Source organism: Magnolia sinica, chromosome 1 (assembly GCF_029962835.1).
Source record: "Magnolia sinica isolate HGM2019 chromosome 1, MsV1, whole genome shotgun sequence".
In the NCBI taxonomy this organism is placed as follows: Eukaryota; Viridiplantae; Streptophyta; class Magnoliopsida; order Magnoliales; family Magnoliaceae; genus Magnolia; species Magnolia sinica.
This window is the reverse complement of record NC_080573.1, coordinates 23961623-23975742: the sequence shown is the minus strand read 5'-3', so window position 1 is coordinate 23975742 and position 14120 is coordinate 23961623. Positions and strand designations below refer to the sequence as shown.

The 14120-nt window shown below is 41.2% G+C and overlaps 1 non-coding gene across 1 annotated transcript; it reads right to left on the bottom strand.

The window, feature by feature from the left end:
• Positions 1 to 568: 568 nt before the first annotated feature.
• On the bottom strand, positions 569 to 675 carry LOC131222735 (small nucleolar RNA R71). The gene has a single exon (XR_009160172.1). It is a non-coding gene; the product is annotated as a small nucleolar RNA R71 (small nucleolar RNA).
• Positions 676 to 14120: the final 13445 nt, after the last annotated feature.

Sequence of the window (14120 nt, the reverse complement as noted above, 5' to 3'; positions counted from 1 at the left end):
GAGTGTTTTCATGCCCAAGTGGGCCCGTGACGACACTCGACGTCTCTTGACTGAAGGAGGACTGGTTGAGGGGTTGACTATCCATCGCAGGACTAGACACCACTCAAAATCCCCTGAGTTAACTGAAGTTATGGCTGAACACCAACCTCCTCTACTTCCACCCAGGGTGGAGGATACTCAAGATGAGAATGAGGTGCAACAGGCACCCCCGCCTCGTACTTTACGAGATTTTCTACAACCGGCGGGAGTAAGTATGCCCTCATGCATGATTTTTCCTGAAAACACAGGACAGATGGACATCAAGCCAGGAGTTATCCAACTCCTTCCCAAATTCCATGGACTTGAATCTGAAAGTCCATATTTACATTTGAAAGAATTCGATGAGATAATAGCTACATTATGTTTTCCTAATGTATCTGAGGATACAATTAGGCTGAAACTCTTTCCTTTTTCCTTAAAAGAGAAAGCTAAGACGTGGTTACATTCACTACGTCCTAGATCCATTGGCACATGGAACGACATGCAGAGGGAATTCATAAAAAAATTCTTCCCACATCATAAAACGATTACCCTCAGAAAAGCGATCATGAACTTTGCCCAAAAGGAAGATGAAACATTCTTTCAATGTTGGGAAAGATTCAAAGATTTGGTCAGTTCATGCCCACAACACGGATTTGAAACGTGGCGCATTACAAATTTTTTCTATGATGGACTGACATCTTCCATGCGCCAAATGGTCGAGACAATGTGTAATGGAGAGTTCATTAATAAAGATATCGACGAGGTATGGGACTACCTCGACAGTTTGGCTGAAAAAACACAATCTTGGGACTATTACCCAAAGTCGAACACCACGTCTAGGCCGACTCAATTAAAGGAGAAAGGTGGATTATACCTCTTGAAAGAAGAGGATGATCTCAAGTGTAAAGTGACTACGCTCATAAGGAAAGTTGAGGCCATGGAAGGAAAGAAGGATAAGGTCAATGAAATTGTTTGCGGCATCTGTGATTGCAACATTCACACAACTGAAAACTGTCCTACAATACCTGCCTTTCGAGGAGTGTTGAATGAACAAGCCAATGCCGTAAACAACTATCAAAGACCTTTTACTGGACCTAACTCCAACACATACAATCCTGGCTGGAAAAATCATCCAAACTTTAGTTGGAGGAATGGACAAACGGCGACTCCTCCAGGTTTCTTCAATCAAAATCCAAATCAAGTGAAACCTCAAGAGGAACCGGTTCAAAATCCTATACAAGAGCTGGCTCAGGCAATGCGGGGAATCACAGATTTTATGCAAAAGATAGATTCTCGTATGACGGTTATAGAAAAGGGGATGCTTCCTGCACAACCTCTCCCCAATCCTAAACCGCAATACGAGAATAATGATCCCAGCTCTTCAAATCAGATGGGACATGCTAAATCCATCACCACTCTTAGGAGTGGGAAGATCATTGATAAAACTCTTCCGGTTAGGCCCGAAAAGCCTCAAGAACCCAAAGAGAACAACAATGATGGATCCAGTGATGTCCCACAAAAAGTGGAACCGGAACTTCTAGAGAAGCCAGTTGCTCCATTCCCCCAACGGTTGGTTTCACCAAAACCTCTCTCTAACTCTCAGGATATCCTAGAGGTGTTGAAACAGGTGAAAGTCAACATTCCTCTACTTGATGTCGTTAAACAGATACCTTCATATGCCAAATTTCTAAAAGACTTATGCACGACCAAGCGACGGAAAATTATTCAAAAGAAAATCTTCTTGACTGAGAAAGTGAGTGCCATCCTGAAGCAAGACGTGCCGCAGAAATTCAAGGATCCCGGTAGCCCAACCATATCATGTGTAATCGGGAACCATCGAATTGATCACGCACTTCTTGACTTAGGAGCGAGCGTCAATTTGATTCCCTACTCGGTATACAAACAGTTAGGTTTGGGTGAATTAAAACCCACCCTAACTACACTACAACTTGCTGATCGCTCTGTTCGTGTACCAAGAGGGATAATTGAGGATGTGTTGGTCCAAGTTGATAGATTTTACTACCCTGTAGACTTTATCATCCTGGACACTGAACCCATCAATAACATGAGCACTCAGATTCCTGTCATTCTTGGTCGCCCATTCCTTGCCACGTCAAATGCAATTATCAATTGCAGGAATGGTATCATGACTATGTCTTTTGGAAATTTGACATTGGAGTCAAACATTTTTTTCAATAACGGCAGCAATTCAGAGGATGATGACGATTTCCACGATATTAACATGATTGACTCTTTCGTGGAAGATACGACACCTCTGACCTTATCCTCTTATCCTCTAGAGACGTGCTGGCCCACTCCCATGATTTTGATGATGACATGATTAGGGAGACGTGCGCCTTGCTTGAAACTATTGCACCGGTACTTGAAGTTAACCGATGGAGGCCACAATTTGAAGAATTACCACAAACTGATGTAGTGCCTCTACCGTCTAACCTCAAGCCGCCGAAGCTTGACCTAAAACCTTTGCCCTCTTATTTGAAATATGTCTATTTAGGTCAAGATGAGACATACCCGGTGGTGATCTCTGCCCATCTGGAGAAAGAATAAGAGAGTATGCTTAAATCTACTCTCATTGAGCATAAGGGAGCCCTTAGATGGACAATAGCGGACCTCAAGGGAATCGACCCCTCGATTTGTACTCACTGCATATATCTTGAGGATAATGCAAAAACCGCTCGGCAACCACAACGTAGACTAAATCCAAATATGAAGGAAGTGGTTAAAGCCGAGGTTCTTAAACTATTGGATGTGGGTATTATATACCCTATATCTGATAGTCAATGGGTGAGTCCAACTCAAGTGGTCCCTAAGAAGTCCGAAATCACCATCGTAGCCAATGCTAATAATGAACTCGTGCCAACTAGAGTCACTACTGGTTGGAGAATGTGCATTGACTACAGAAAGTTGAATACCGTCACGAGGAAAGACCACTTTCCCTTACCATTCATTGATCAGATCCTGAAAAGGTTAGCTGGTCATTCCTATTATAGTTTTCTTGACGGGTATTCAGGCTACAACGAGATAGAGATAGCCCCTGAAGACCAGGAAAAGACCACATTTACATGTCCCTACGGCACCTTTGCCTATCGAAGGATGCCATTCGGACTATGTAATGCCCTCGCCACCTTTCAGCGATGTATGCTTAGTATTTTTTCTGACATGGTGGGGCAATATCTAGAGGTCTTCATGGATGATTTCTCTGTTTACGGTCCATCTTTCAGCAAGTGCTTGGAAAGTCTTAAATGTGTGCTGAAAAGATGTGAAGAAAAGAACCTGGTACTTAATTGGGAGAAGTGCCATTTCATGGTTCAGAAGGGAATTGTCCTTGGACATATCATCTCGTCCAAAGGAATCGAGGTAGATAAGGCAAAAATCGATCTTATCTCTAACCTACCTCCACCCAAGAACATCAGAGACGTGCGATCCTTCTTAGGACACGCAGGATTTTACAGGCGATTCATAAAGGACTTTAGTCTCCTCTCTCGTCCATTATGTAATCTTCTTCAAAAGGATGTTCCGTATGAGTGGACTGAGCAATGCCAGGAAGCTTTCACCAAGCTTAAAGGCACGTTAACCACTGCACCTATCATGCAGCCACCCGACTGGAATCTTCCTTTTGAGCTTATGTGCGACGCTTCTGATTATGCTCTTGGGGCGGTCCTAGGCCAGAGAAAAGACAAGAAGCCCTACGTCATTCACTACGCAAGTAGGACTCTAAATCCTGCCCAAGTGAACTACTCGACTACGGAAAAGGAACTCTTAGCCGTAGTGTTCGCCTTGGACAAATTTAGGTCCTATCTGATCGGATCCAAGATCATTATCTATACAGATCATGCGGCACTGAAGTATCTTCTTTCTAAGAATGATTCTAAGCCCCGCTTGATACGATGGATCCTTCTACTCCAAGAATTTGATTTGGAAATTAAAGATAAAAAGGGAGTAGAGAACGTAGTGGCCGATCACCTTTCTCGCCTAAATACCTCCGAGTCCCTTGAGGCGACTCATATCAATGACATGTTCCCCGATGAACAATTTCGAGTCTCCCATTCACCTTGGTTTCTCGATATTGCTAATTATCTTGCTACAGGTGCCATACCGACACAATGGACTGCGAAGATAAGAAGAAATTTTTCACCGAGGTGCGCAACTTTTCTCGGATGATCCTTATTTATTTAAATATTGCCCGGACCAAATTCTAAGGAGATGTGTACGGCGAAATATTGCCCACCCCCTTCTTTTGTCATTCTCAAGCCCATGGTAGTCACTTTTCGCTAAAAAGACCACGCCCAAGATTCTGCAGTGTGGCTTTTACTGGCCCACTATGTTTAGGGATACTCATGAGTTTTACAAAGCTTGTGAGCGTTGTCGGAAATTGGGAGCATTGTCCCATCGAAATATGATGCCTTTGAATCCCATTCTTATCATTGAAGCATTTGATTGTTGGGGCATCGATTTCATGGGACCATTCCCCCAATCGTTTGGAAATCTGTATATTTTGCTCGCCGTGGATTATGTCACTAAATGGGTTGAAGCGATTCCGTGTCGAAAGAATGACCATCGCACGGTCATTAAATTCTTAAAAGAGAACATCCTTTCTCGGTTCGGAATGCCTTGAGCCATCATTAGTGATGGGGGCTCATACTTTTGTAGTAGACCATTCGAGAGCTTAATGAAGAAATACGGTATCTCTCATAAGGTGAGCACCCCATACCATCCACAGACAAGTGGACAAGCTGAGATTTTCAATAGAGAGATCAAACATATCCTAGAGAAAACGGTTAACCCTGATCGTAAGGATTGGTCAACCCAACTGACTGATGCCTTATGGGCATACCATACTACTTTTAAAACCCCTATTGGAACGTCTCCCTTTAGACTTGTCTATGGGAAGGCTTGTCATTTACCTGTGGAGTTGGAACATAAAGCATACTGAGCGATCAAAAATCTGAATTTCAATCTGGACAACGCTGGCTCGCTACGTAAACTTCAGTTGAATGAACTTGAAGAAATCCGGAATAACGCATTTGAGAACTCGAGAATTTACAAGGACGGGATGAAGGCGTTTTATGATCAATATATTATGCGAAAATCATTCATGCCAGGTCAGAAAGTCCTTTTGTATAACTCTTACTACATCTCTTTTCGGGTAAGCTTCGATCTTATTAGACCGGCCCTTATATTGTTGTCACTGCTTATCCTCATGGGGCTGTCGAGATAAGAGATCCCGACAATGGTAAGGAGTTTAAAGTAAATAGACATCGATTAAAGCTATTTGTTGAGAAATTTGATTCAGAGGACATGTTCATGCCTCTGACTGATCCTGTTTACCAAGATTGATCTCCTAGTCTGATGAAGATATAGGTAGGTTTATCGCTTTCATAGGATTATGGTAGTTGCTTTGGTCTGGCTGAAGACGTAAACTTAGCGCTCCTGGGAGGCAACCCAGCTCTTCATTTCACTTTTCTCATTCATTAGTTCAATGTTTGTGGGTAGCATTGCCGCAAACCCTCACGAGACTACAACTCGTCCACTAGGGGTAACCTAGGGGTTTAAAGGCTTGTTGCATGCGCTAAATGCAATCGAGAGCACCTGCGAAAGTGGTATAGGTAGGATTTTATTTTTGCTAGTTCTGTGTCACTTTCTCTCTCGTGCTGACCGGATTCCATGCTGCAATCTCTTGAAAAGTGTCTCTCTATGCATCATCCAGGTACTATCTTCCCATTACTTCTCATTTACTCTTTTTGTCCCATGTGCATTGCATGACTATTTCTCTTTACATTGAGGACAATGTAGCTTTTAAGTTGGGGGTGGGAGATTAGGTTACATAATCAAATTTTTTCTGGACTTTCTGGTGAAATTAAAGTGATTGGACGACCATCTTTGATTTAGAATTACAGGATATGGAATGTTGGTGATTCACTGCTCTTGGATTCAGTTGCTCGTTAGGTTTCACAGTTAAGTTTAATCCATATTAGAAGTTGTAAACATTGATTGAGTCATGATTTCACATGTCACATCTCGCTTACACATTAAGATTTCAGTTTGAAACTGAAGGGTTAATTTGGTGATCAGTAAACATAGAAGGAACCAACTGGAACAATTGCCCGTCAAGATCAATTAAAAGGAAGAGATACCGTTGAAAAAGGTTAGGCAAAGAATCTTCACTATAGGTTTGCTCCCTATAAGTGTGGACTTCATTCCCCTTCTTGGTTATTAGTCTTTAAAAAAAAAAAAAAACCTGAAGGAATGAAAAGATGATCTTTGAGGCAAGCTTTGGTTATTATGAATTCTCTTGTTGATTACCAACGATATCCTGAAATAAAGAATTGAATATTAATGCTGAAAGTTGGGATTACACTTTACATCTGTGGAACTCAATGTTTAGGATTATTTCTAATTAAGGGACTAATACTTTGAATGAAGTTTATCGTGTGTTTGAGTCTAGGAGAGAGTAAGGCCCAACATTCATGAATTGTTGAATTCTGAATATCTAGATTGTTTTCCAAAATCACTCGAGTTCATAGAAATTCTCCTGTAATTATCAACTTATTTTTCGCATACTTTGCTCGGGACTAGCAAAATGCTGGTTGGGGGTTGTGTTGAGGGTCAAATATTGCATATCAGACCCATTTATTGCATGGATTTACAAGCATGACACCGTTTAATAGCCTAATTTAATTGAATTTGTGATGCAGGGCGTCTTCATGAGCTTGGACTGGGAAAGGACACTAAAAAGCATGGATTTACCGATCTGATGACACTAAAGCAGGGAACGGACTCTAGAAGACTAAGAGCGATGAAATTATACACCAGGAGTCCGCGAAAATCGAGAAATTGAAGCTCAAATGGCCTGAAAGTTAAGCAGAATGCAAGATCACAGCGCTCCCACCATCCGATTGGCTCGAAACTTCATACATGGGATTGGGACCATAAATTAACCGTACACGTCAAATTTCAGCCATTGGATCCTCGTGAAAGTGGCAGAACTAATAGATCAGTCCATAAAACCCTGATTTGGGGCCCACCCGCTGTCCAGATACGCTTTAACTTCGGGCCCCACGGCTCAAATGAAATGGGGAACAAGATGGATGGTGTGGATTTCTCATAATCATCATACAATAGTGTACGTACTACACTTTTTGCACTAAACTTGCATGGCAAGACTCTCCCTGACGTCTCATCTTCAAAAACGTAAGTTCTGTTTCTATTACGAAACAGAGCCTGCGGTTTTCCTTTGTGGGCCACCACCGTACACCAACGGTAGAATCCGGACCGACCATCAGGAGTGGGCCTAGAAATCGACCAAAGCCTGATCAATTCCTTGCAACTATGTAAACGATTAAGAATGCAAAGACTGGATGCTTCTGCTACGTTGATTAGTGGTGTGGTCTACCTAAAGCTCGGATCCACTTCGAATTTGAAAGATTGGCCTAAGTAGACCTTATGAATCTAATTATCGACGCTGATTCACTGGAAGATCACCGAGAGTGGCTCCCTCAAGGTCCAGCACAGCGCAAAGCCAGCGTCCGCAAGTTCCGGACGCTGCCCCGGCTTTTACGGCCCATTGAATGATCTTGGAGGTGATTGGTTGAAAGATCGACACCGTCCAAACTGTTGGGAGGGAAATTTAGACCCTTCCCAAGTTGACGGAATGCCCGGACGTGATCGCATGCTGGTCCACATCTCATCCAAACACAAACCGGTCTCGCGGTTTTGCTGCGAGAGAAAACGCTGCTGTGCGTAAGAAATTCCGATTTTTCTCAGCGTAAGCAAGGTCGGTTCCCTGCAACCGACCTCCCCACCATCTTCTCTGCTTATAAAAGAAAGAGAAGAGAGAGAACCAAAGGGAGTTCGTCTTTGGTTGGAAAGAAACGGGAAGAAAGGAAGGACGGTCTGCGGTAGGGGCTGCTGAATGTGCTGCTGAGGAGTTTTCGTTTGGGAGAAGAAAACGGGGCTGCTGCTGCTGCTGTGCATGGGAAGAGTTCTTTGATGAGATACGGGAAGACAAGGAGAAGAGAGAGAAGTTTTTTTTTCTTCTTTTACTTTATTTCCTTGCTTTGTTTTTTTGTTCCTTCTTCTTTTTCTTCTTCTTTTTCTTTTAATTAGAATTTAGCCCGCATCATGACGGGCTAAACCTCTTAGCTAGGGCTAAGAGGTGAAGCTTGTAGTGAGATGGGAGACTCTGATTGCTGGGTTAACTATTTAATCGTGAATTGAACTTGATTATGGTTTAATTGTTAAGGGAATGTTTGTAGTTTTTAATGGTCTATTGTGACTGCAATTACAATGGGTCTGTGATAGCTTTGAATATTCCTTTCCTCTTTTTATATTCATGAAGTCAGGAAGCCCTGTTGTTCATCATTGTCCCATGGGCATGATAGGATGACAATACCTTCCTGATCTTCATGGCATGTTGATTGATTGATAATTAGATTAATTCTGTTGTTTGCTTTGTCTCCTGGGCATGGTTTGGTGATGGAATCCATTCTAATTCATCCATTCTTCATCTCTTGAAACCCATATCAATGGCAGTACAGTAAATTTCCATAATCTGTGATCCTGGCATACGATCTCCCTGATCTCTACAAGTGGATCCTCTGAATCCCTAGTTCCCTTTCTCAGAATTCCTTAAAGTCTTAGATAATTCTTCCACAATTATTCCTTAATTTCTATTTGGTTTATATCACATCTTAGTCTAGTTCTAGTTCTTCTTGGTTTCAGATAACGTACAGGTATCAGTCCCTGTGGATTCGACCTCGGTCTTACCGAGTTTATTACTACATCACAACCCTATACTTGGGGAGTGAACAATGAACAATGAGGAAGATCATTTTGCCAAAAAATATATGGATGCAAAAAATGACAAAATTTTAAAATTATTTAATTTTAAAATAGGTGAAACCATTGGTCTTTGCTTATTTTTTATTATTTTAATATATAAAAAATTACTTATATTTATATTATTTTAATATATAAAGTTATCTTCTATATTATTATTATATAAAAAATGTTACTTTATATCTTTTAAAATTCAAACCTTTTGTGTAAAATGATTGTGGTCCTCCATCAATTCCTACACATATTCCTTAAAAAGTTCACTTCATACAAAGGCCCAGAGCTCAACAAAGGAGAAAATGGCAAAGAGAGCTGGATATATGCAGCAGCCATGGAATGAGTTGGCCCCTGCCCTCATCATTTCTTCCCTTAAACCATCAAACGATCAAAGAGGAGATTGCCGAGTCTCCAGAAATGGTCCATGGCAACCCACTTCACCTTGTTGTTTTAGTAATATATATATTTGATCAGAATCCACTTTATTCCATACTCTTTCTTTGCATTGTTACTTCCCATACAGATGGTGGTGAAAGATTTGTAATGATATGTATAAGTCTTATAAGATATAGATGAAAGCATTCATAAATATGCAGCCTATACTCTAAAGTCTACCTTGCCTTTTACATCAAAGAGGTATTGAATCAGATAAGAGAGAGTGGTATCGACATATCTGATGAGGTTGTTGATCCCAAGAATTGGAAGAAATTAGGCTCTCCATAGCAAATAATTTAAGTGATCCAGCTTGATGGATAGACGAGAAATATGAAATTGCGTGAAATAGGATACCACGACTATGTTTGGAAGCTTGGTAGAGTTAAAGAATGATGGCTATGTGCTGGGGGTAATTAGGACTAAATAAAAATTATACATTTTAAACATAATTACCTATTTAAACTAATATGTAAATTAAATTGAGTAAGGCAATTAACTCTAAGGCTTCCAAGACATTAGAGAGTCCAATCACATAGACTACAAAGGATGTGTCAATTAAACAACTAGTCTAAAAATGTTAGTGTACATGGGTGTGTGGGATGTATTACCCATCAACTCTTTACATTCATCTAATCATGCATACATATAATTAAGCATTCATCACATAAGTATAATTAAACAAGTGCTCAAAGATGATCTCAAATACAAGCATATATAACGGTTCGGTTTTCCTACTCCATTCGCGCCGGCAGACGCATTCAATCCATAAGTATACCGGATTTCACTATCGAAAGTTTTAAATTAGGTTCACCTCTAACCTTTATAATCTTGCACAAGGACTGGCTCCCTTAGAGATTTACATGGTTTTCTATAAGCTCGCCACGAACCTTAATCATAATCCAAGAACCTACGTTTACCTCGCTGGAGGCTCTCACAAAGACTAACATGTATACACCCGTATTCGGCTCTACACAAGAAATTGTGTCCTACATAAGAACCGATTCGAGTTTGGGTTACAAACTCTTACTCTCAATCCTACATAAGCAGATAGAGTATACGTGGACTCTTATAATTGACAACTTGTCGGATTAAGCCTATTTTATAGCATCATTTAGGATGACATGATTGATGCTCTTCTGTGCTTCAATCAGCTCCCGTTTGCTCCCCCGATCATGATGTCGATGCATTACCAATGCTTCAGCTCCAGTGATCAACTACCTTACATGAGATGCTCCTTCGAGGTGACCAATGTGATGGGAGGTTGGTGGAATCTCTAACAACCAATGGAAAGTTGTAATTCCTAAGGGATTCACCTACATGGATCTTCTAGAGAATTTAGACAATGGTGTGCCTATAGAAATTGAGTCTAATCTCTAGAAAATAGTAGAGTTCAAGCACATCTTCAAGGTGGAGGTTGAAATCCTTATTAGAGTGTTAATATGAAGGAAGATGACTTAAAACTCATTGGATTAGAGACTTGGGTTGAGAGATATAATCATGGAATCACATAAGCTTCTAATGCACTAAAAACACATCAAATTGCTCAAAGATTGAATCTTCTATACGAAGAAATCGAGTTCCAACAGTCATAAAACGGACAGAAACAACTAGTCATCGACCTATCAACCCAAGACTTCGACCGGTTGAAAAGTCCTTCGACTTGTCGACCCGAGGTTTTCGACCTATCGAAATGTTCAGTGGCACAAGGTATTCCTTGTTGTCCAGTCCTTGCCATTTTCGATCTGTCGACCCTCATTTTCAACCATTCGAATTTGACCTTTGACCTGTCAAAATTGTCCATCCATGGGTCAAAATTTTCAGGATCATTAGATTTCTTTATGTCCTGATTTTGGCCATTTCAACCTCTAAAGCCAGTCTTAGGATAATCAATTTAGACTCCTATGGCTAAGGGATGATCATCAAAGTTTACTTATAAAGTTAATGATCATCTAAAGGTTCAAATGTTATTATTTTGGGTCAAAGATTATAGTCACCAAGGCGCCTCATATACATGTTCTTCACTCATTGATGCTCTTGTCCTCTTGTGTCTTCGGTCTTCAGCTTCCAACAACCTCAATCGACTATACGACACATTGACTTACGGGATTGAAAAACAAGGTGCATAAATTAGTGTACTAAAAAAATATTCTTAATCGACATTGAGGGCTAAGCAATGAGATTTGAGGTTAAAGAGCTAGATGCAATTGACAGCAATGCTATTATCTGGACAGTTAATTAGTTTCGGCCGTTACTATTGACAAAGCTAATATGCCAATTATGACCACCGTAGCGAAGTGGGCCATCCAAGATGTTGGACATTGATTGTATGGGCATCTCATCTGCAATTTCTTGCTTTGGAAATTTCTAGCAAGATATTCAAATTTTGAGTGTTTTCTTTGTATATTATCGAGAAAAATACCTGCTAAAAAAAATTAAAATAAATAAATTTAATATTTTAAAAAGAGATCTATATAATGGATTATCTAAGATTCTAAATAAAGTTCGCATTTTAATCAGAATAAAACTATGAAAAATTGAACATCGTTGAGCTTTTGAATTTTTTCATGGAAAATATCAGCGATATTTGTCACATTGGTGGCACCTAAGGAATAAGCATATCTCTCAATGCCCATAAGAGATATCATCACATGGTGATCAAGGAAATAAGCCGATCATCAAAAGACCACAGCAAAGTATTATCTCCTCAACATCTAATCCAAAAAGTACTGGACCATAGCAGAACCAACAGACTTGCACGTTTTCATAATCAACTCCTATGCGTGCAGTCATTGTTGAAAAATGAACTTACATCATATAATCAGGAAGGCTGATGTAGCATCTAACCACAATACAAAGATTGTGCGCACCTCATTGACGTATAATCTACCTACACACATATTTGCAGCATGCATGTAATACTTTTTACTCCTTCCCTACTCTCTTTGGTAGAGTTGTGGGGAAATCTAACTTCTTTACGGTGTGAATGTCCCTCCGCCCTTGCCCCGTATGTTCCCATGCGGAGCTCTACCTCACATGTGGGGTAGAGCTACATATCGAGTCTAACTGAGTCGAGCTTGGCACAGCTCTGCTCGGCTCGGTCATCAAGCTTGATTGTCTAACTCAGCCCGGTTCAATCAGCAGCTTAAGCCAAGTTCAAGTTTGAGCTTTCAAGTCGAGTAGGGTATTGGGAGTTTGAGCAAACAGGGGTTTCAAGCGGGTGGGATTGCGAGTGGCAACAGGGGGTTTGAGTAGCAAGAGTCGAGCGGTGGTCGCAGCAGGAATCGAGTGGTGGTCGTGACAGGGTTTCAGCATAAAGCAACGAGTAGTGGTCGTGACACGATTTCAGAATGATAGCCAGGATTTTGGTGGTGCGGGAAGAGGTCCGCGGGTGGTGGGTTTGGGTGTTTGTCGCGCTCGAGGAGTTACGGTGGTGGGTTGGGGTTTCGCCGGAGTTGGGGGTGACAGCAATGGAGCTGGTGGTGCGCGATCGGGATTGGGGTTGAGGCTGGTGTTGGCGCGGTGGCGGTCGAAAATCGCAGCTCTAGTGGAAGCAGTGGCGGTCGAGGGAAGGAAGAAGAAGAGAGTAGGTTATCGCAACGACAAATGGGAAGAAGAGGCACCCGGGAATATTTTCTAATTCTAATATAATAGTCAGCATGACGACCCAAAAATACAATATTTTCTATTTCTTTAAAATCAAGCTGATACCTCGTTTCAACACTTGAGGCCTTGGTATCGATCCCTAGTGGGGGTGGCTAAGATGGAGTGTGTGTACTGACATGGGTGTGTACTAACAAGCTAACCCATGAAAAAATAATAATAAAATAAATAAATAAATAAAATCAAGCTGAGTCAAGCCAAACCGAGTCGTGTTCGAGTTCGAGTCGAGCTTGGGCCAGCTCGGACTCAGCTCGAAGCCAAGCTAATTCGGTTCATGTCCAGCACTACATGCAAGGGAGTGCTAAAGTCCCTTGACATAGGTTGATACCATCCTCTAATGACTGGAGCTTTTAGAGTCTAGTAGTTGTTTGACATAGTATCAATACGGTATGTCAAGTATCCGAATTCCGGGAGCAGCAAATATGCCCAAAACAAGTGAGCCTAATCTGGGCCGGGAGATTACACCGCACATCTCTGTTATGGCAGCCGCACAGCTTTATCTAGTCGAGGTTCCTGCCCTCAAACCACAAATTGGACGAATTGAAAAACGAAATAAATAAACGTAGCCAATCGAACTGAACAATCTTTCAAACTGCCAACTCTGAATTCCAACTTGATCAAATTTGGATTCAGGTAAATCTGGGTTTGGCTCCAATACCAAACATAAACAATAGGCCAAAAGCCGAGTAATGAAACATGTCAAGCAAGGCTCTTTAGATAACCGCAACCCACCAATCACGAGCATGTGAAGGTTGTCACAAATCAAAAGCGATCCATTGTATTATCTCAAGCTTCCATGGGACCCCCGAAGTGCCACATCCATGTAAGAATTTGTTCTCAATGGAGATGAACCATACGCTTGTCAACCCCTGGAATTGCACAATATATTCAGGTTTTCATGTTTTTACAAGCAAGTTCCATGCTTCATTGACCAAGATACATGGGATGGGTCTGTTTGCACCCATATTGGATGGATCATGACCCAAAAGATCTCTTCCACCCAACCAAGTCTAATATGTGATCGACATTCCATTGGACGATTCCAAATGAAAAAGCACCCAATGCTGGTGGGTTGGATATACCACAATATGGGAGGGGGTTTTTTCTCTCTCTGAAGTATGATACATAATCAGTAGGCCACTCAGTACAAA